At 42.2% G+C, this 21414-nt stretch overlaps 3 non-coding genes across 3 annotated transcripts; 1 reads left to right on the plus strand and 2 right to left on the minus strand.

Moving 5' to 3' along the window:
- Positions 1-18389: 18389 nt before the first annotated feature.
- On the minus strand, positions 18390-18463 carry TRNAI-AAU (transfer RNA isoleucine (anticodon AAU)). Its single transcript has one exon. It is a non-coding gene; the product is annotated as a tRNA-Ile (tRNA).
- A 1264-nt stretch (positions 18464-19727) lies between these two features.
- Positions 19728-19810, minus strand: TRNAL-CAG (transfer RNA leucine (anticodon CAG)). The gene has a single exon. It is a non-coding gene; the product is annotated as a tRNA-Leu (tRNA).
- Positions 19811-19906: 96 nt separating this feature from the next.
- On the plus strand, positions 19907-19979 carry TRNAR-ACG (transfer RNA arginine (anticodon ACG)). Its single transcript has one exon. It is a non-coding gene; the product is annotated as a tRNA-Arg (tRNA).
- The last annotated feature ends 1435 nt before the right edge of the window (positions 19980-21414 follow it).

Raw genomic sequence — 21414 nt, forward strand, 5'->3', positions numbered from 1 at the left:
CTTGTTTAAAAATAAACCCAATAAATTAATTCCAATAAAATTTCCCACGGATTAAACCAGAGGTTATAAGAATGAACGAGTTGAGATGAAAAGAAGGAAAATCAACCTCCAGTTTTTATTTTATAGCCACATCTGAGCTACTTCATCACCAAATTAATACCCAGTGTCATAAAACATAAAACATTATTATTCGAAAGAACTGTGATTGTTTGTCTGAAATATAATACTCTTATATTTCCCTAAGACATCTGTGCGCATTATTATATTGTTTTCCCTTGTTGTAGCATTCGACCATTTGTCTCTCCTAAATAGAGATAATAATAATAATCGACCATTTGTCACTCTTTGGACCATTCGACCATTTGTCTATTAGACCTTTTGTCTACCTTCTAATTATTCGACCTTTTGTCGATTCGATTTTTTCTAGCTCTTTGGATCATTCGACCTTTTGTCCTTCTTTGAGCCATTCGGCCTTTTGTCTATTAAATCATTTCAAGGATGATTTTTCAAAAGGACGCATCTGCTTTTGTAAACAAAGATTCGAACGTCAATTGGTAGAAACTCTTAGCTCTCCCACTCAATCTGTCTTGTTGGACAAACATTACCCTTTCTGATAGTGGTGTTCAGCGAATCAAAACACATAAAGAAACTAACGATAGAGACCAAATGCTTGCTACTACTACTACTACTACTACTACTACTACTACTACTACTACTACTACTACTACTACTACTACTACTACTACTACTACTACTACTACTACTACTACTACTACTACTACTACTACTACTACTACTACTACCTTTTTGGCTCAGCTCTGGTACTCTCTTCGGTCCCAAGCTAATTCACCCCTTGAAACATAGAAAAATCCACAAACCCCTCATTTTATTTGTCAAACTTACATAGCGAATCAAAACAAACATAGTGTAGTAATAGAATTTCGACTAGAATGGGGTACGCTAATCGTTTGCTTGGGACCAATAGGCTAGTCAAGTAGTGAGCCAATTTAAAATCGTTAGTTTCGTATTGATTGTTGGTTAAACTCTCTCTCTTTCTGTAAAATAGCTTGATTGAAGTTGTAGCAGGATAATGATATATTGCTGGCCTGTTTTGTTTCAATAAACATAATTGTGGACAAAGCTTGATTGGAATCGGGAAAATACATAACAAAAAAAATTCCCATTAACACACGTGTATCATCTTCGGCTTTACATCGTGAAGCAGCTTGCCAACAATTCGATCGCTTCATTCTACTAGCCCGAGCGAGCTTTATTCCAAAGGCAGTTTGTCATGAAAAAAGGAAGAAGATTATAGCATTATTGCTTTCCATTTCTGACAAAGCTGATCGCTTGTCATTTTGTCATTTGGAGATATTTTTGATTCCTTGCTGGTGGTAGTTTGCGTGGGCGTGCTAAGAGTTTCAATAAATTGACGTTTGAATATTTGTTTACAAAATCAGATACGTCTTCAAGCAAAATCATCCATGATTTGTCCGTTCGCCATTTTGTTCATTCGACCTTTTGTCCATTCGACATTTATCCATTCGACCTTTTGTCCATTCGACAATCTGTCGATTAGACCATTTGTTTATTAGACCATTAGTCTACCTTCTAATTATTTGACCTTTTGTCCATTCAACCAACTCTTTGGATCATTCGACTTTTTGTCACCATTCGACATTTAGTACATTCGACTGTTTGTTCCTCTTTGGGCGCCATTCGACCTTTTGACCTTCTTTGGGCCATTCGACCAAAGCCATTTGTCTCTCTTTGAACCATTCGACCTTTTGTCCATCAGACCAGTTGTCCATCAGATCAGTTGTCCATCAGACCAGTTGTCCATTAGACCAGTTGTCCATCAGACCAGAGGTCCATTAGATCATTTGTCCTTTCGATCTTTTGTTCATTCGACCTTTTGTCCTTTCGACCATTTGTCCATTCGACCTTTTGTCCTTTTTTTTAACCATTTACCTATTTGTTCATTCGACTTCTTGTCACCTTTCTTATCATTGGACCATTAGTCCCCCTTCGAATCAAGAGACCTTTTGTCCATTCGTTTTAATTATTTGAACTTTTGTTAATTCGACCTTTTGTCCTTTTGTTATTTGACGTTTTGCCTTTCAATCATTTGTCCCACAATCGATATACATTGGAGGGTAGAAGCGAGGGGGGCGACACATCTAAATCTCAATTTTGAATACTCAAAAAATCTCACACTAGCGAATCAACCTTCGAAAAATCTTCTTGCATTTCTCGCATCTACTTGCATCGCGCATCATCTTTTTGCAGGAAATCTTCAGAATCGTCATCAATCTTCTTTCTATCTACTCAGCGTGCAAGCAGCTAGCAACAACACAACACAATCTTTCCTGCAGCGTAGATAGAGTCGTCCCCCTCGGGTAGAAGAACAAAAGATCGAATGACATAAGGTCGAAGGAAAAAAGTTTGAATGGACAAAAAGTCGAATGAACAAGACGTCGAATGTGCAAAAGGACGAATGAAAAAAATCAATGTGGACAAAATTTCAAAATTTGCACAAGAACGAATTGACGAATCGTCGAATAAAATTAAAATGGACAAAAGGTTAAATAGTACACAGTGTCAAATTACTTTTAATGGTTCATTAAATGAAAAGAATAAAAGTTTGGAAAGGCAAATATGCTGAGTGAAGCAAGTAAACCATGCTTTGAGTTACCTAGCTGAAATTCTCGAAAGTAATTTCTCTCTTGCGGTTAACTCCTTTTTTGAAAGATTTTTGATACATTCAAGATTTTAAACACTCCAATTGATAATACTCGAAAACTTTTTCTTTGTATCATGATCTGTTCTTTGCCAGAAATAAGCATTTAACACTTAAATTTGACATCGATCACGCAGTTTGGCAATGTACGGATAATGACGCCGCCAGAGAGCGACTTTTGAATACCCTTGAGGCCCAAGGAAGACAACCCTATGTTCCTATCAGAGACGTGTTGGGAACTCGCGATATCTGCTATATGCAGTCGGTTTATGTGTTTCTTCAAATGTCTAGTATAAGAATTTAATTCCTTTGTCTTTTGTCTCTCTTTAATAGTTTTTGTTTGTCTTGTCTCTCCGTCTTGATGAGCCTCATCGTCGCCAAGTAGTCACCATAGCCGGTTGAACTCCAGACGAAACTAGAACCACACTACCGTTCATAATCGCGACAACGCTCTGATGAGACAACGATACCTTACCCCCAAGCTTCTCCTCTGATCCTATCCTTCGACCATCTACCTCTCTAACCTCGAGTAAGCCGCGAGTATTGGGCCCAACTCCTACTAAACATAGAATTAAGTGAATTTTGTTACAACCAAAGAACAATGAACTATCGGCTGCGTAAAGCTAACGCGATTGAGCCTTCGAAATAAACGAACTAGTTGAAAAACACTTATATTTGAAGTTCTTTTAATTTTGTGTGTCCATTTGACCTTTTGTCAATTTCATCAATTTGCCCATTCGACCTTTTGTTTCCTTCACCCTTTTTGTCTATTTGCTCCTTTTTCTATTTGCTGTTGTGTCAATTTTGACGTTTTGTCCATTTAACCTTTCGTCCCTTTAAATCCCATCAAACTTTTTTTAATTTGAACTTTCATTCATTTCGACCATTTGTGACTGTAAATTTCATTCGACCTTTTGACCCTTGAAATTCCATTCGACTTTTTAATTTTGTGACGTTTTTTAACATTCGACCATTTCACAGTGGTTCAAGAATGCAATGTAGCGGAACTAATCTAATAACTGCAAAATGAGTCATTTTAGTGGTTTTGTGTTGTGGGCAATAACTATTGGCAATAGAGAATTGTACTAAACTTGTACTAAACTGCTATTCAAAATGTATCTTTTAATCTCTTAATTTATTCTTTCTGAAGGTTTGGTATCTTCAACAAATATGTTTATCAGTCAAAAATATAAAACTCTTTTCAAGACTTTTACTTTGTAGCTGCCTTAGTTTTCAAAATATGATTATTTTTTTAATAAAAGACTAAACATTATTTTGCAATCAGCTATGTTTTTCTTATGAAAAGTAGTAGTTTTTTCCGACGTTTACCAACAGAACTTGAAAATTTGCGTTTTTTTCAGCTCTTTGAGTATTACACACAAACATAACATCCGTTCAAAAATGAACTTGTATTTCCTGAAATTTTCCATAGATCAAAAGCTTCAATGAGTTCCCAGGGAACCATTTGTTGCTTAACAAGTGTTGTTAAATCGATTTTAAATCAGCAGTTGTTCAGCTTTAACATTCCGAATACGGTGGGTAAAATACTCAATACTACGAAGCCTCCGAAAAACGTGTAACAGCAAGTTTTCAATGACATAACTTAGCCATTTCTTGATGAATTTCAAAAATTGTGGTACCTCTAGAATTCCTAGGCTCGGTAGATTATTTTAATTGCAGAAAGATTGAAAATAGGGTCGATTACTTTTTTCAAAAGCGAATAGAGTCATCACACTTTTTTTTTTTAAATTGCGTTTATGGGTTTTGCCTGGCTGTTCATAAACTACGTAGACAGTTTAGGGGGGGGGGGGGATGACAAATATCCAGGGCCCATACAAATTTTAAAATTTTTGTATGGACAATTGTCTACGCAGGGGGAGATGGGGATGTCAAGAATCTCAAAAAAACTGTCTACGTAGTTTATGAACAGCCCCAAGTGACTTAAGATCCATAGTTTATATTAATGGGCACAAATGTTCTTAATTAATCAGAATACAGTCATGGTTCCTATATATGGAACCTGGAGATAACGGAACCGTCCTCGAAAGATCTGGAACATCCGTAAAAGTGGTCTATCCATAAACCTGATCCTAGAACTCCGCGATTTTTTCTAAAACATTAGGAACTGTGATATAAGAAAGAATTTGGGTTCATAACATAAACATGGACCAGGATGGCCATCGGACCGTCCTCCAGAAGATCCGGAACATCCGAAAAAGTGTTCAATCTATGAAACTGATCTTAGACCTCCACGGTTTTTTTTCGAAAACACTTGGAACTGTCATATATAAATTAATTAGGGGTCATGATATAAACATGTCCTCCGGAAGAGCTGGAACATCCTTAAAAATGGTCAACCTATGAAACTGATCCTAGAACTCCGTGGTTTTTTCGAAAGCATTAGGAACTGTGATATAAGAAATAATTTGGGATCATGACATAAACCTGTACCATCCTCCGGAACATCCGAAACATCCATAAAAGTGGTCCATCCATGAAACTTATTCTAGAGCTCGCAGTTTTTTCGAAAACACGTGGAAATGTAATATAAGAAAAAATTTGGGGTCGTGACCAACATGGACCCTGATAGCCATGAGACTGTCCTCCGAAAGATCCGGAACATCCGTAAAAGTGGTCAATCCACGAAACTGATCCTAGAGTTCTGCTTTTTTTTTAACATTAGGAACTGTGATATAAGAAAGAATTTTGGTTCATGACATAAACATGGACCCGGATGGCCATGGGCCGTCCTCTTGTAGGTCTAGAACATCCATAAAAGAGGTCAAGCATTGAAACTGATCCTAGAGCTCCGCAGTTTTTTCAAAAACATTAGAAACTGTGATATAAGAAAGAATTTGGGGTCATGACATAAACATGTACCTGCATGGCCATGGGATCGTCGTCACAAGATCTGGAACATCCGTAAAATGGTCAATCCATAAAACTGATCTATGAGTCCCCGGTTTTTTTTCGAAAACACGTGGAACTGTGGTATAAGAAATAATTTGGGGTCGTAACGAAACATGGACCCGAATGACCATGAAACCGTCTTCCGGAAGATCCGTAAAAGTGGTGCATCGATGCGTCTAGAACTTCGCGGTTTTCTCGAAAACACTTCGAAGTTTTCGAAAAAATCACAGTTTTTTCACAGTCTCATGTATGAAACACTTTTACGGATGTTCCGGATCTTTCGAATGACTGTCCAATGGCCATCCAGGTTCATGTTTATGTCATGACCCCAAATTTCTTCTTATAACACAGTTCCTAATATTTTTTGAAATAAACTGCAGAGCTCTATGATCAGATTCATGGATCTTTCGGAGGATGATCCCATGGCCATCCGGGCCCATTTTTATGTCACGACCCAAAATTCTTTCTTATATCACGCTCCCATGGCCATACGGGTCCGTGTTTATGTCATGAACCCAAATTCTTTCTTATATCACAGTTCCTAATGTTTTCAAAAAAAAACCTCGGAACTCCAGGATCAGTTTCGTGGATTGACCAATTTTACGGATGTTCAGAATCTTCCGGAGGACCGTTCCGTTGTCTACGGAACGCCGGAGTTGCCCAGGACTACGCGCAGCAGCTGGAAGTTGCACTACCCACGGAAGAGCAGCTTGGCGCAGCTTCTCTTGAAGATGGCTGGAGGGATATTCGTTCCGCCATAGGTAGTAGTGCTGCAGCTGCACTAGGTACTACAATCCCGGACCGAAGAAATGACTGGTTTGACGGCGAATGAAGAATGCAGCACGGGTGAGAATGCTGCAACACCGCACGAGATTCAATGTGGAGCGATACAGACAAGCGCGGAACAGACAAAACTCGGTTTTCCGAAGGAAGAAGCGTCAGCAGGAAGACCGAGATCGCGAGACGATGGAAAATCTGTACCGCGTAAACGACACACGGAAGTTCTACGAGAAGCTAAATAGTTCGCGCAAAGGCTACGTGCCGCAAGCCGATATGTGCAAGGACTTGGACGGTAACCTTCTCACGAACGAGTGTGAGGCAGGGCCCCACAAAGTCACTTTCATTCGAAAATTTTCAAGTGACGATGAAGCTCTAAGCCATCACTTTCAATTAAAAGTCATTCTGTCTTCTCTTCAAGCAGATCGCCGTCAACATCAACAGAACCACTTTCGATCGGTTTTCATGCTGTTTGTTTTGGCTTATATCGTGTTCATTTCTTCTTTCATTGTCAAATGAACTTACTTTTGCATTGAAGCGAAGCTGTTTGATCCAAATTCGCGCAGTTTTTATGACTTTTGTTGATTGTTCACTCGGTTCATTTAAGCGTGTGCGCATAGATCTGTGCACGTGGTTGTAAAATTTTTCATTGTTGGGTAGTTTGTTTACGGGGTGACGTCTGGAGATTGGAAATCAATATACGACGCCAATCCATAAAATCCGGAGTGATTTGAGATTTGGGCGTACTTGCTTTTGTAAACATTGCTGATTTCTCTTGAAATAAAACTCAATTTAATAAACAAACTATACCAAATGATAGAGAAATCATTCCTGTACCTCATAGCGTTAGTAGTTTTCGAGATTGAGCTTTTATTCGCGAGAAATCGGTGATTGACGTGTTTGTTTACAAATTCAATAAAGTCCAAATCTCAAATCACTCCTGAAATACCTATACAAACGGTTTTTTTTAAAGAATCCGGGTAACGTCTAGAAGCCGGGAATCGATATGGGTATTTTCAGGATGGGGATGAGACATAGATGCCGAAAATTGATGTCACGCCGTCTTTTTTGGAATCGGGCAGACATCTAGACGCCAGAAATCGATGTGCGACGCCATCTTGAAATTCAAATGGCATTGAATATCGATTTTCAGCATCTACGCGTGGTCCCCGTTCCGAAAATACCCAGACTAAGGGTATTTGACACTTTTGTGAAACCCGATGGCCTCCATATTGGATTCCAAAATGGCATCGAATATCGATTTTTGGCATGCACACGTTGTCCTCATTCCGAAAATACCCATATTGTAGGGTATTTGACACTTTCTGAACCCTGATAGCCACCATATTGGATTCCAAAGTGGTATCTGATATCGATTTTCGGCATCTACGCGTTGTCCCTGTTCTGAAACTAACCATATTGTAGGGTATTTGACACCTTTTCTGAAACCCTATGGACGTCATATTGTAGTCCAACATAGCATCGGATATCGATTTTCGGCAGCCGCGCGTTGTCTCCGTTCCGAAAATACCCATATCTTAGGGTATTTGACACGTTTTAGGAAACTTGATGGCCGCCATTTTGGATTCCAAAATAACGTCGAATATCGATTTTCCGCACCTTCATGTCGTCCTCGTTCCAAAAATACCCATATTGTGGTGTATTTGAGACTTTCCCTGACCCCGATGGCCGCCATGTTGGAGTCCAGAATGGCCTTGTTAATTTAATTTTCGTTCAATATGAAATAATATATTATTACTACACCTAATCTGGATGCCTTCCCAATCGGCAACCTATATTGTGCGGATACTATCCGGATACTATATTTTGATGCCTGCGTCGTCAGGTCATGAAAAGTCGAATGAGCCCCGAATTTAAGTGAAAGTGGAAAAAACGAAGGAAGCAGTTTTCGAGTCATTCATTGCGTCAATTGAAACAAGTTTTTGCTTCAAATGAAATGAACTGAAGCACTCGACGAACGAAACAAGTGATAGTCCTGTCATGTTTGAAAAGAGGAATGTTCATCGTGAATCGATAACAAGAAACACGATGACTTACACGAAAATGATATTGCTCGAAATGAAGCGATTTTGCGGAGAGTTCATTTTCTTTTCTTTGTTTCGAAAATGCAGAACCCTGGTGTGAGGTGATTGGGAGGTGGAAGCAGTACTTTGTCGAGCACCTCAACGGTGAAGCAGCAGAAAACGAAGGTGGTACGGCAACAGACCTTGGAGCACGCGCAGAAGACGATAGGCTACCGGTCCCTGATCTTCAAGAAGTTGAGAAGGAGATCGGTCGGCTGAAGAACAACAGATCAACTACCAAGTGAGCTATTAAAATACGGTGGTGAAGCACTGGCTAGAACGCTGCACTGGGTAATTGCCAAGATTTGGTAGGAGGAGATATTACCGGAGGAGTGAATAGAAGGTTTCGTATGCCCAATCTACAAAAAGGGCGACAAGTTGGATTGCTGCAACTACCGCGCGATCACACTGCTGAGCGCTACAAGGTACTCTCCCAAATTCTATGCCGCCGCCTGTCACCATTTGCAAGAGAGTTCGTGGGGCAATACCAGGTGGGATTCATGGGTGCTCGCGCTACCACGGACCAAATTTTCGCGATTCGGCAGGTTCTGCAGAAATGCCGCGAATACAACGTGCCCACACATCATTTGCATTTGCATACGACACAATCGATCGAGATCAGCTATGGCAGATTATGCACGAGTACGGATTTCCGGATAAACTGACGCGATTGGTCAAGGCGACGATGGATCGAGTGATGTGCGTTGTTCGAGTATCGGGGACACTCTCGAGTCCCTTTGAATCTCGAAGGGGGTTACGGCAAGGTGATGGACTTTCGTGTCTGCTATTCAACATCGCGTTAGAAGGTGTGATCAGAAGAGCTGGGATAGACACGAGTGGCACGATCTTCAGGAAGTCCATCCAGCTTCACAGGAAACACAGAGTTCAATGCAAAGTTTCCGATAATCTTACCGAAGTCACACCGATTGACAACTCTGTTTCCGGACCACTATCACCGTAGAAACCATCATGCGAATCCCGAGACGGTGGTGAACGAGGTAAGACAGAATTTCTATATTTCTCATCTTCGGGCAGCAGTAAGGAAGACTTCACAACTTTGCCAAAAGTGTAAGGTCTACAGATCACAACCGTCAACGCCAAAAATGGCACCCCTGCCGGTCGCCAGATTAGCATCCTTTGAACGTACTTTCTCATATGTTGGAGTGGACTATTTTGGCCCGGTGCTTGTGATTGGGCGCGCTCACGCAAAGCGCTGGGTGTCATTGTTTACGTGTCTGACGACTCGCGCAGTTCACCTCGAAGTTGTGCATAGCCTGAGTACGGAGAGCTGCATAACGTGCTTTTGCCGATTCGTCGGGCGGCGTGGAGCCCCTTTGGAAGTATACAGCGACAACGGCACCAACTTCCAAGGTGCTGAGAGAGTGCTTAGATAACAGATCTGTAACGGCCTGGCAGAAACATTTACCAATGCCAATACAAAATGGTTGTTCAACCCACCCTCAGCTCCACATATGGGTGGATCCTGGGAGAGGATGGTCCGTTCTATCAAATCCGCCATTGAAAGTATCGACAGCGGAAGAAAGCTTAACGACGAAGGATTCCAAACATTGCTAGTCGAAGCGGAAAGCATGGTCAGCTATATATATAAGCTATCAGCCTTGAACAGAGCCTCAGACCCTAGGTCTCTGGAGCGTGAATTAGAACACAAAAATTATGGGTACGATGTCACAGTGCCAGAGGTGGTAAATGTACATTTTTACAACAGAGATTTTTTATTTTTTATTAATTACTTTATTTGTACAGGCTCAATCGAATAAACTTTACAGAGCCGAGTTATCATTTTCGTTATACATTATTTATGTCTTATATTTAAAGTTAAAGGAGCTGGACCGGATACTCGCGGTTGTCTCGAGGTTAGTGGAGATTTACAATTTTTTTGGATGGGAAAAGGGAGAGGGAGGTTTGAAATGTGGTTTACGATACAAATATTTAATTAATCCTAAAACATGAACTAATTTCTATTCATCTTGAAAACAAACATAAAAAACCCCACACGTACAAAATACAAACTAAACACAAGGTTAATAAAACTTACAATCGATGGTTAATATTCTTAAAGTAAACATATATGAGTTTCATAAACTCCAGATCGCGTCTAGCCAAAATATCCCGAACTGGAACATTAGGTTGTCTACCTCGAGCCCGAAGGGAATCGTACAGTTCAGATCTGACTCCACGATGCTCAGCACAAGACCAAATAATGTGATCTGCGTCCTGGTAACCTTGTCCACATTCACAGAGACTGCTGTCCTTCAGCCCAACACGGAACAAGTGAGAGTTTAACGAATAGTGATTGGACATGAGGCGAGACATCATACGAATGAAGTCTCGACCCACATCCAACCCCTTGAACCAAGGACTCTTCGACACCTTAGGGATGATCGAATATAGCCATCGTCCCAAACTCCCTTCACTCCACTTATTCTGCCAGCTGACGAGTGACTGTTGACGATAAATGAAGAAAAATTCATCGTAGGCGATTTGTCGATCGTAAATATCGCCTTCCATAGCGCCCACCTTAGCAAGTGAGTCCGCCATCTCATTGCCCGGGATCGAGCAATGAGATGGGACCCATGCAAAGGTGATGACAAAAGATCTTAAAGATAAAGCACTTAAAAGCTCTCGTATTTTCATGAGAAAATACGAGGAGTGCTTTACCGGCCTCATGGAGCGAATAGCCTCGACAGAACTGAGACTATCCGTAAAAATAAAATAGTGATCTGGTGGAAGTGAGGCGATCGTTTCTAGCGTATAGTATATTGCCGCCAGCTCAGCAACATATACGGAACAAGGAGCTTGAAGCATTCGAGAGGCGCTATGAAATTCGTTAAAAATACCAAAACCAGCGGACGACTCTATTAGTGATCCATCTGTGAAGAACGATCTTGCGGAATCAACTTGGCCAAACTTTGCAGCGTAAATTGACGGAACAATCATAGAACGATGATGTTCTGGGATCCCACGAATCTCCCGCGTCATGGATAAATCAAAACTAACTGAATTGCCGAAGTCGGAGAAGCATACACGATGAGGATTATGCTGTGAAGGGCTGACATCCAGTGTTATGTACACGTAGTACAATGACATAAAATGAGTTTGAGGGTTTAGCTCAAGAAGCTTCTCAAAGTTTGCAATCACCAGTGGGTTCATAATTTCACAACGGGTGAGGAGCCTGAGGGATAGTTCCGAAAACCGATCAGAGAGTGGCAACATGCCCGCCAGCACTTCGAGACTCATAGTATGAGTCGAGTGCATGCATCCTAACGCGATACGAAGACAACGATACTGGATCCGTTCCAGCTTGATGATGTGCGTTTTAGCTGCCGACTGGAAGCAAAAACTACCGTACTCTAAAACCGATAAAATCGTTGTCCGGTACAACGTCAGAAGATCTTGTGGATGGGCTCCCCACCACGTTCCGGTAATTGTTCGAAGAAAATTGATCCTTTGTTGGCATTTTCGTCTCAGATACTCAATGTGGGATCTCCAGGTGCATTTGGAATCGAACCAGACCCCAAGATATTTGAAAGACATGGAATGAGTGATCGGCCTACCCAAAAGTTGAAGCTTCGGTTGTGCTGGGCTATGCTTCATAGAAAAAACAACCAACTCAGTTTTCTCCGTGGAGAATTCGATACCTAGCTGAATAGCCCAAGTAGACAAATTGTCTAGGGTATCCTGTAAGGGTCCTTGCAGGTCAGCCTCTCTGGGCCCTGTCATAGACACTACTCCGTCATCTGCAAGTTGTCTCAGCGTGCAGTTGTCACTTAGACAATTATCAATTTCTCTGACGTAGAAATTATACAAAAGGGGGCTTAAACATGAGCCCTGGGGGAGACCCATGTAACTAAATCGAGAAGCTGTAGAGTTTCCATGAGAAAAGCTCATATGTTTCTCTGACAGCAAATTGTACAAAAAGTTATTAATTAATGGAGAAAGGCCACAAGCGTGGAGTTTGTCTGAAAGGACTTCAACCGATACTGAATCAAAAGCCCCCTTAATATCCAAGAACACAGAAGCCATTTGCTGTTTTTTAGCAAAAGCCAACTGAATTTCTGTGGAAAGCAACGCGAGACAGTCGTTCGTTCCCTTGCCCCTACGGAAACCAAATTGAGTATCTGAGAGTAGGTGGTTCGTCTCAACCCATTTGTCCAAGCGAAAAAGGATCATTTTCTCCAACAATTTTCGAATGCACGATAACATCGCGATGGGACGATACGAGTTATGATCTGACGCGGGTTTTCCAGGCTTTTTAATGGCTATAACTCTCACTTGCCTCCAATCATCCGGAACAATATTGAGCTCTAGGAGCTGACAAAACAAGTTCAACATGCGCCTCTTAGCGACGTCTGGGAGGTTCTTCAACAAATTGAACTTGATTCTATCAGCCCCCGGAGCCGAATTGCCACACGAAAGGAGCGCGAGTGAGAGTTCCAGCATTGAAAAAGGCTGGCTGATCTCGTCTATAGAATTCGTCGTTTCGCGAGGAATCATCTGTGCCGGCACGGAATCAGGACATACTGTTCGCGCGAACTTGAGAATCCAACGATCTGAGTACTCCTCGCTCTCGTTGTTCGAAGACCGGTTACGCATCCTTCGCGCCGCGTTCCAAAGCGTATTCATCGACGTTTCACGCGATAATCCGTCCACGAATTGCCGCCAGTATCCGCGTTTCTTGGCTTTGATGAGGCTCTTGAGTTCGCGTTCAAGAGCCAAGTACGCTTCGAAATACACGGGTGTTCCACGTTTCCGGAAAAGCTTAAACGCGTCGGACTTTTTACGATAAACCTCAGTGCATTGGTGGTCCCACCAAGGGGAAGGAGGTTTCCTACGCAAAGACGTTCCAGGAACCGGCCGAGTTTGAGCTCGAAGCGCGCTGTCCAAGATCAGATTGGAGAGGAAGTTATATTCCTCCAACGGTGGAAGCCCTTCTACCGACGACACGGCTTCCTCTATCGCGGTCTTGAACGTTGTCCAATCGATATTACGGGTGAGGTCGTACGCGACGTTAACGGATTCCGACGGATTGAACCCACTGGCAATCGAAATTTTGATCGGCAAGTGATCACTACCGTGGGGATCTTGGATCACATTCCACGTGCAATCCAACGATAATGAGTTAGAGCAAAGTGTGAGGTCTAATTTACTTCCATTTGAGGATGGACCAGCCAAACGTGTTACTTCTCCATTGTTAAGAATTGTCATATTGAAGTTGTCACAGAGATCATATATCATAGTAGAACGGTTGTCATCATACAGTTCCCCCCAGCCTGTACCGTGGGAATTAAAATCTCCCATAATCAACCGTGGAGCAGGAAGTACTGAACATATATCTGAAAGTTGTTTTCGATTCACAACGGCTCTAGGAGGAATATAAACAGAAGCAATACAAAGGCTCTTACCTTTAATAATAGCCTGACATGCGACAACTTCAATACCTGTAAATTGTGGAAGATTCACTCTATAGAAGGAATGGCACTTTTTAATCCCCAAAAGTACCCCTCCTCCACGCGAATCCTCACGATCCAGTCGAATAATGTTAAAATCATAAAAAGGAAGATCAATATCTGAAGAGAGCCAAGTTTCACAAAGAGCAAATACATCACAATCATTATTGTGAACTAAAAACTTAAAAGAGTCTAATTTAGGAATAAGACTTCGACAATTCCACTGTAGAATAGTGATCAAATCCCCGACCTCGTTTGGAAAATTATCCATCGAAGGAAATGATTGCTGCAATGAGGGGCCACTTCAATGTCAATTGCTTCAAGAGGGTCTTCACAGTAGGAAGCATTGCCAGAACAATGCTTTTGAGAGGATCAGAAATATTCAGGTACTTGAGGATATCGTCCACAATTTTATCAAATGAGAACAACCCAGATGAAGAAGGGGCTTCTGTTCTTAAAAATGGGACATCAGGGGTTTTGGATGTCCCCGGGAGAGGTGGAAAATCCTGGATATAGTCAGTTCTTCTGAATCCAGGAGGAGTAGAAACTTCCTTTTTTCCACCACTCCTTGATTTGGGCAAGCTGATTTGGGGTTCTTCATTCTCAACTTTCCGCGAACGGATGCGTTTTCGTTTCCGTGCTGAAAAACAGAAAGAAGTTCCCTCCTCAGCCAAGTCAGAGTCAGTCTCGTCATCTGACAAAAGAGAGAATGGATTTTTGTCGTTGGTCGATGGCGTGGCCGTCTTAAGCATTTCCGCAAAAGACTGCCGGGAACGTTCCTTGAGTGAGCGTTGTAATTTCTCCCCGCGTTGTTTGTACACCGGGCATGACGAGAGACCATGAGGAGTTCCCTTACAGTACACGCATTTTGGTGCAGTGACTGTGCAGGCGCCATCCTCGTGCTTCTCCCCGCATTTGGAACAGCGTGCCTTGCTGCCACAGTGGGAGGCCGTATGTCCCAACTGCTTACAGTTTTGGCAGTTCATGACCCGGGGAACGAACAAACGCACAGGTAGTCGAAGTTTTCCCAGCTCGATGTAGTGAGGAAGGGCTGAACCAGAAAAGGTCACACGGAACGAGTCTGTGGGGGTAAAACTCTTTTTACCCTCGCTGACAGATACTGAGCCCAGTTTTTGGACATCCAGTATCTTCACCGGGGGAAGCAAACGGTTCTTGAAACGGCCAACCGCCTGCTTCTCCAAGATCTCGGGGGTCAGACTCGCTTCGGTGACCACACCTTCGATCTCCACATCACGAGCTGGGATGTAAACTCTGTACTCGAGCGTGAAGAGCTGGGAGGCAGCAATCTCGTTAGCCTGCTTAAGGTTAGAGACGGAGACACGAAGTTTATTGTGCCTAACCTTCGTGATTTCAGTCACGGCCGAGTATCGCTTCGTCAGATCATTAGTAATTTGCATTACATTCAAAGGTTTGTTTCTGGGCTGAAAGTAGACAACCCATGGGCCAGTCGAGTCATCTGGATAGGCTCGCGATCGGGGGTTTATCTGAGCCTGTCCTTTGCCAGACTGAGACGATGAATCAGGGATGACATCATCTTTCTTCTGAGATGATGTACGTTTTCGACCCTTCTTGCCATCGCGTGGCAAAGTGGTGTCATCTTCTGACAAAACGTCCATTTCGTCTTGCGACAAAATGTCCATTTTGCCGTACTAGTGGGAGCGAAAAACGCTCTACCACTGAAACGATAATCACTCGGACACAATACACAAAAAAAAAACTACAAACACAGAACACAAACTTAAAATTTAACTGGTGGGCGAAAGAGAGAAACAAGAATAAAAACTTATCTGAAAATCCTATACTACTACCACCGAGCGTTTAAACAGCAGCAGCGGAGCGACGCGCAGCGTGGATGATCTTCTATCCGCGTGTGCGGGCGGTCTTCGTTGGTGTGTGCTTATGTGAGGGTCGGCACTCAGTTGAACACACGATGATAGATGAGCGATGTAAATGCGGAGGCAGATGCTGACACTCGATGACGATGATCCGTGTGCAGGTATGCGTTACCACGCACCGATGGTGCGCAAAATGGTTGGCGAATTGGCAATCGCAAAAACTATTTTCCTTCCGATGATGCCGAAAACACACTTTCTTCTCAGAAAAAACTCACTTTTAGTTAATTATTTAGCTGGGAACTCTAAGCGAGAAAAAACTGATAATTTAAATCAAGCGAATAGCGAGAAAACTTCCAAAATAGCGGAGCGCGAACTAAGTCGACCGTACTTCTTGCTAGGACGCAGTGAAAAAAAAAAAAAAGTACAACAGAGATGTCACCATACAAATTGTATGGAGGAAATTAAGGTCAGGACATTTTTCCTTATAACACAAAGCAGCTGCTTAAAAATGTCTCAAGGTTTCCATTCTTTAAATAATTAAATACTATTTGATTTGACGTTTGACTGATAAGCGATCTCCAGCAAAGTTGTACCTGGGAAAATTTCCTGCAAGAATCGCTATCAAACTTTCTCTCAAAGCAATATTCAAATGGTTTGTGCACAGTCAGTTTCTTACCAAATCAGTTCAAATTTTGGGAGGTTTATCAGGACCCGACTTATAACCGATTAAGGACTGTGGAGTGAACATTTAAAATTTTGCATGAGTCTAATATGCATATGGAAAAATCTCGTAATTTTTTTTTCATGGTCCTACTTACGTTAAAGTCACCATTCTTAACGCGATTCCTAATGCTTTTTTTTTTTTTTTTTTTTTAATAATTCGTTTATTTTTCCAGGCTCATTTGCTGTAGCTTTGCGGAGCCGATATTCATTGTTTAGATAACAAAATTACTTAAAACTAACGTTAGTAAAGCGGGGGCCGATTACTCGCGGCTATCTCGAGGTTAGGGGTAACAAATTGTAACAAATGGATGGCAGGGTAGGGATTGTGAACACAAGGTTTGGAGAGCAATGTGCTCTTGATCTCGAACTAGATGACACTCTGATGAAAAAGACAAACATGGGGGTACACCGATGGGTAGCTAACAACTTGGGAGAACACAAGATGACACTAACTTCTAAATCCTCAAATCTATCCGCTTTAAAAACACATAAATTAAATTCAAATAGTCAAGGTCTCGGCTCGCCAAGACATCTCTAACGGGTATCGCGGGTTGTTTTCCTCGGGCCCTGAGGGATGTGGATAACTCAGATCTGGCAACACGGTGTAAGGTACACGACCAAACAACATGCTCGATATCGTGATAACCACTGCCACACGCACATAAATTGCTGCCTGAGAGCCCAATTCGATAGAAGTGCGAGTCTAACGAGCAGTGATTGGACATAAGCCTTGAAATAACGCGTATAAAGTCGCGGCTCATGTCCAACCCTTTGAACCATGGTTTGTTCGACACCTGTGGGAGAATAGAATGTAACCATCTTCCCAATTCACCATCATTCCATTTTTGTTGCCAACTGATGAGGACTTGCTGGCGAGCAATGGAGAAAAATTCGTTGAAGGCGATTTGTCGCTCAAAAATATCGCCTTCCATAGCGCCCACCTTAGCCAATGAGTCCGCTTTCTCATTACCCGGAATTGAGCAATGAGATGGGACCCAAGCTAAGGTGATAGTATAGGAGCAGTTAGATAAAGCACTCATTTTAGATCGTATTTCAGGCAGGAAATACGAGGAGTGCTTCATCGGCCTCATTGAACGAATAGCCTCCAATGAGCTAAGACTATCCGTAAAAATGAAATAATGGTCAGAAGGTAGTGAGGCAATTCGCTCTACTGCGTAATATAGCTGCGAGTTCCGCAACGTATGCGGAGCATGGTTTCTGCAGTTTATAGGAGGCGCTATGAAATTGATTAAATACACCAAATCCAGTGGAAGCATTTATGGTTGACCCATCTGTGAAAAATCTTTTATCGTTACTTACATGGTGGTACTTGATTGCAAAAATTGAGGGAACAACCATCGACCGATGGTGATCTGGTATTCCATGGATTTCTTGCATCATGGTCAGATCAAAATTTACAGAGGAACTATAGTAGGCTTGGAAGCAATCACGATTGGAGATTAATGAAGAAGGACCAACCTCCAGCGTCATGTACTCATAGTACAAACTCATGAATCTTGTTTGAGGATTTTGGTCGAGCAGCTTCTCAAAGTGTTCTATTACCAAAGGATTCAATACTTCACAACGGATGAGGAACCGGATTCCTAATGCTGACGCACTTGTTTATTTTTAATCTCATATCGATTTTTACGAGATATTTTTCATTAGTTACATTATCATCGCACGGGAACTAATATTTGCAGTGGTAACATTTCAATAAAAATAATGAAAAATAATAGTCGAAAATGATTGAAGTCCGAACGACAAAGTTGTTTATAGATTGTGATCCACAATCCGTTAACATCTCCTTCTACTATTCTAAAAAGTTCCTTGGCTCCAGAGAGGATCGAACTCACGACCTTCGCGTTATTAGCACGACGCTCTAACCAACTGAGCTATGGGGCCCGATGTGTCAAGTTACAAACCAGTCACGCCAGATTGTTACCACATCGACCTTCACTTCTTGATTCGAACATCGGCGTTACAACAAATGCCTTTCCTCCTTCCCCAACGCCAACAACAACAACAACAACTCATCGCATCGCATCGGTCGACACGCGTAGGTGGTTGATTAATTATCCAACATCAATCGCATCCAGGTTGCGCTCCTGCACCGGGTAACGAACGTAACCTGGTCGACCGCCCACACTTCTCTCTGGACTGAAACCGATTCCGACGATCGTTCGCTCGCTCATTTCAACCTCCTCCTAGTCATCGTGGCCCGCCTTATCGCTTGCAGCTGCCTCTTTCTTCTTCGGCCCCTTTCTGCCTCGCCCGTAGGCCCTGATTGAAAAGTTAATGAACCGTTAAATAAACCCCTCATCAGCCCAACTCATTCGCTTCTGGAACCTGCTGAAGCTGATGGGCACAATAAGAGTGCAAGAGCCTGATTTCTTTTCTCTACCCTCTCCACCATATATTATCGGCGAAACCGGGAGGATTCCTTCGGTTCGGTGTTTTTGCACCAATCCCCTTCTCTCTTCTGAGTTGCCGCCTGATTGTCTTAAAAGATGAGAGTCATCAAAGGGCGGTGTTACGGGAATGACTTTAATATTTTTATGTGACCACTTTTTGCCTTTCTCGGGAAGCGCTGCTCGCCGGCTGAACTGAGTGAGGTAGGTGATGCCTTTCTTTCGTATGATATTGATGGGGATTGGGAACCACGGAGAGCCGAGTCGTTGATGGCGCCCTTGACTGACAACTTTTGGGGCAAGGTTTTGTCTCTGTTTCGGACCAATTTCGCTGATTAAGTTTGCTTTGCTGGGATGGAACGAACAATAGGGACGAACGGACTTTAATTCCAATGAATGGTAAGAAACGGGGCTCGAGTATTATTTTAGGGGGGATTCACTATCGCGTCGAAAATCATCCCATTCAAATTTTCACATCACGGCGCTGTGGAACGACGCACTGAATGCGACTGAAATCGAAATAATTTGACTTGTTAAACATGCAAATTTGATCGTTTTTGCTTGAATTGGCCTGAAAATAGGGGGAGAGACAGGAAGCGCTAGCGCTACTGCAATCCGGCCGGCTACGGACAACGTGAGAATGAAATTCGTATCAGCGAGCCGTTTGTAGGCACGCATTAATTTTAATCGCGATGGTTGTCAAAATTGGAACGGCATGAATGTGTTGACGGTGAGAAGAAAAAAAGGTAAAATGTATTTGTCAGAAGTGGGATTCGAACCCACGCCTTCAGAGAAGACTACGACCTGAACGTAGCGCCTTAGACCGCTCGGCCATCCTGACTGTTGGACAATGTAGCGGTCGGTAATTGTTTTGTCAACCGACGGATATGTCGATAAAACAGAATGTCAATTGTAAGATGTTTCTAGATGATCAACGGGTCCTGTGGCGCAATGGATAACGCGTCTGACTACGGATCAGAAGATTCCAGGTTCGACTCCTGGCAGGATCGATTACCTTTTTTTACGTCAGTAAAACTCTCAAATCTCATCGAAGATTCCGTCTATACAAAACTAAATATCATACATAGGTAAAAGGAGAAATCTGAACCATAATAAAAACGCGCTCGGTAATAAAACTCTAGTTAACGGAGGCAATGCTCCGGCGGGTAGTGAGTGCATTTTTCGTTCCGTTTGCCTTAAGGCCAAGCGCTCAAGCATTGCAGGCAGGCAGGCAGGCAGGCAGCCGGCAGCACGCATCAACTTAATGTTTGAGGTAATAAAAATCATAAAGCCTAAACATAAGTACCAATAATCCAAACAGTAACATCATCAGCAGCTCTGGATGGAAATCAGGCACACCTAGTTAGTTGCGTGGATTATTAATAAACGTTCAGTCTGCCTTCGCCCCCTGACTCTGGACTCTTGGCTCTTGGCTGTGAAGATTCGATTTAGTGATGGATCAGCTCAGCAGAGTTTTGAAGAAGACTGATGAAGCGGAAGGGCGAAACGAAACATTGGAAACTATTCAAATTTGAATTGAGTGTAATCTTTTGTGTTCGTCCGGGTAGTTGTAATTGTGTCTAGCTTTATGTGAGGAATGGACGCTAATTAAGATCTTGCTAGGCAGATTATTCGGCTATGTTTGCCTTCTTTCGTACGATACGGGCAGAAACACACATACAAGTGAAGAATCTCGCTGAATACACTCAACTCTTTTTTAAGCCATTTGAGGCTCTTGTAATTTTCCGTTGCATCCATTTAATACACAACCTGTTTAAGAAAAATAGAGGTTGTGTCCCAAGCACGACCAAATTATTTACATTGGTCTACGAGATTTAATTATTATTTATAAATTATTGATTTTCAATTTTATTCTAAATTAAACAAACATTCAATTCAAAGTTTTCAAATTAGGATATTCTTATTTTCATATTTTAAAATTCAGTTCCTACCCAATCAAAATTAGGTTCCAAACATGTACAACCAATTTTCAGCCCTCCCCTTGGCTAGTTTTTGCACCTTGCTGTTGGTGGGCGGGCTTAATTTCATTGCTTTATAGTGGAGTGTTGGAGACGGTAGGTTTATGGCCGGCGTTGCTGGCTCATGCCGCGATAGAATGGCGCCATGGTCAGGCAATGGGGATTACTAAGCTACCCCTCTCTGATAAACCACTGCATGAGAGAACCAAAGATCTAGTCTAGCAGTGATAGTATCACACTTGTTACTCCTTTAATTGAGAGCCGCGTCGTAGTACGCTTACGTATAGGCACTGACGTTGGGTGTGATACTGGCGGGATTTGCCGCAAATCACTCTTATTTTATTTATTTTTACGCAGAAAGATTTATTTGGGTTTGAAAGGGAATTATACTATTGAAATATTTCAGAAAATGGCCAACGGTGCTCCTTCTAGTTGCGTGACAAGCTTTCATTGTTGTTTTCATTGA

Source organism: Ochlerotatus camptorhynchus, unplaced genomic scaffold, assembly GCF_037179485.1.
Source record: "Ochlerotatus camptorhynchus isolate MF236.1 unplaced genomic scaffold, CSIRO-AGI_Acam_v1.1 ptg000151l, whole genome shotgun sequence".
NCBI lineage: Eukaryota > Metazoa > Arthropoda > Insecta > Diptera > Culicidae > Ochlerotatus > Ochlerotatus camptorhynchus.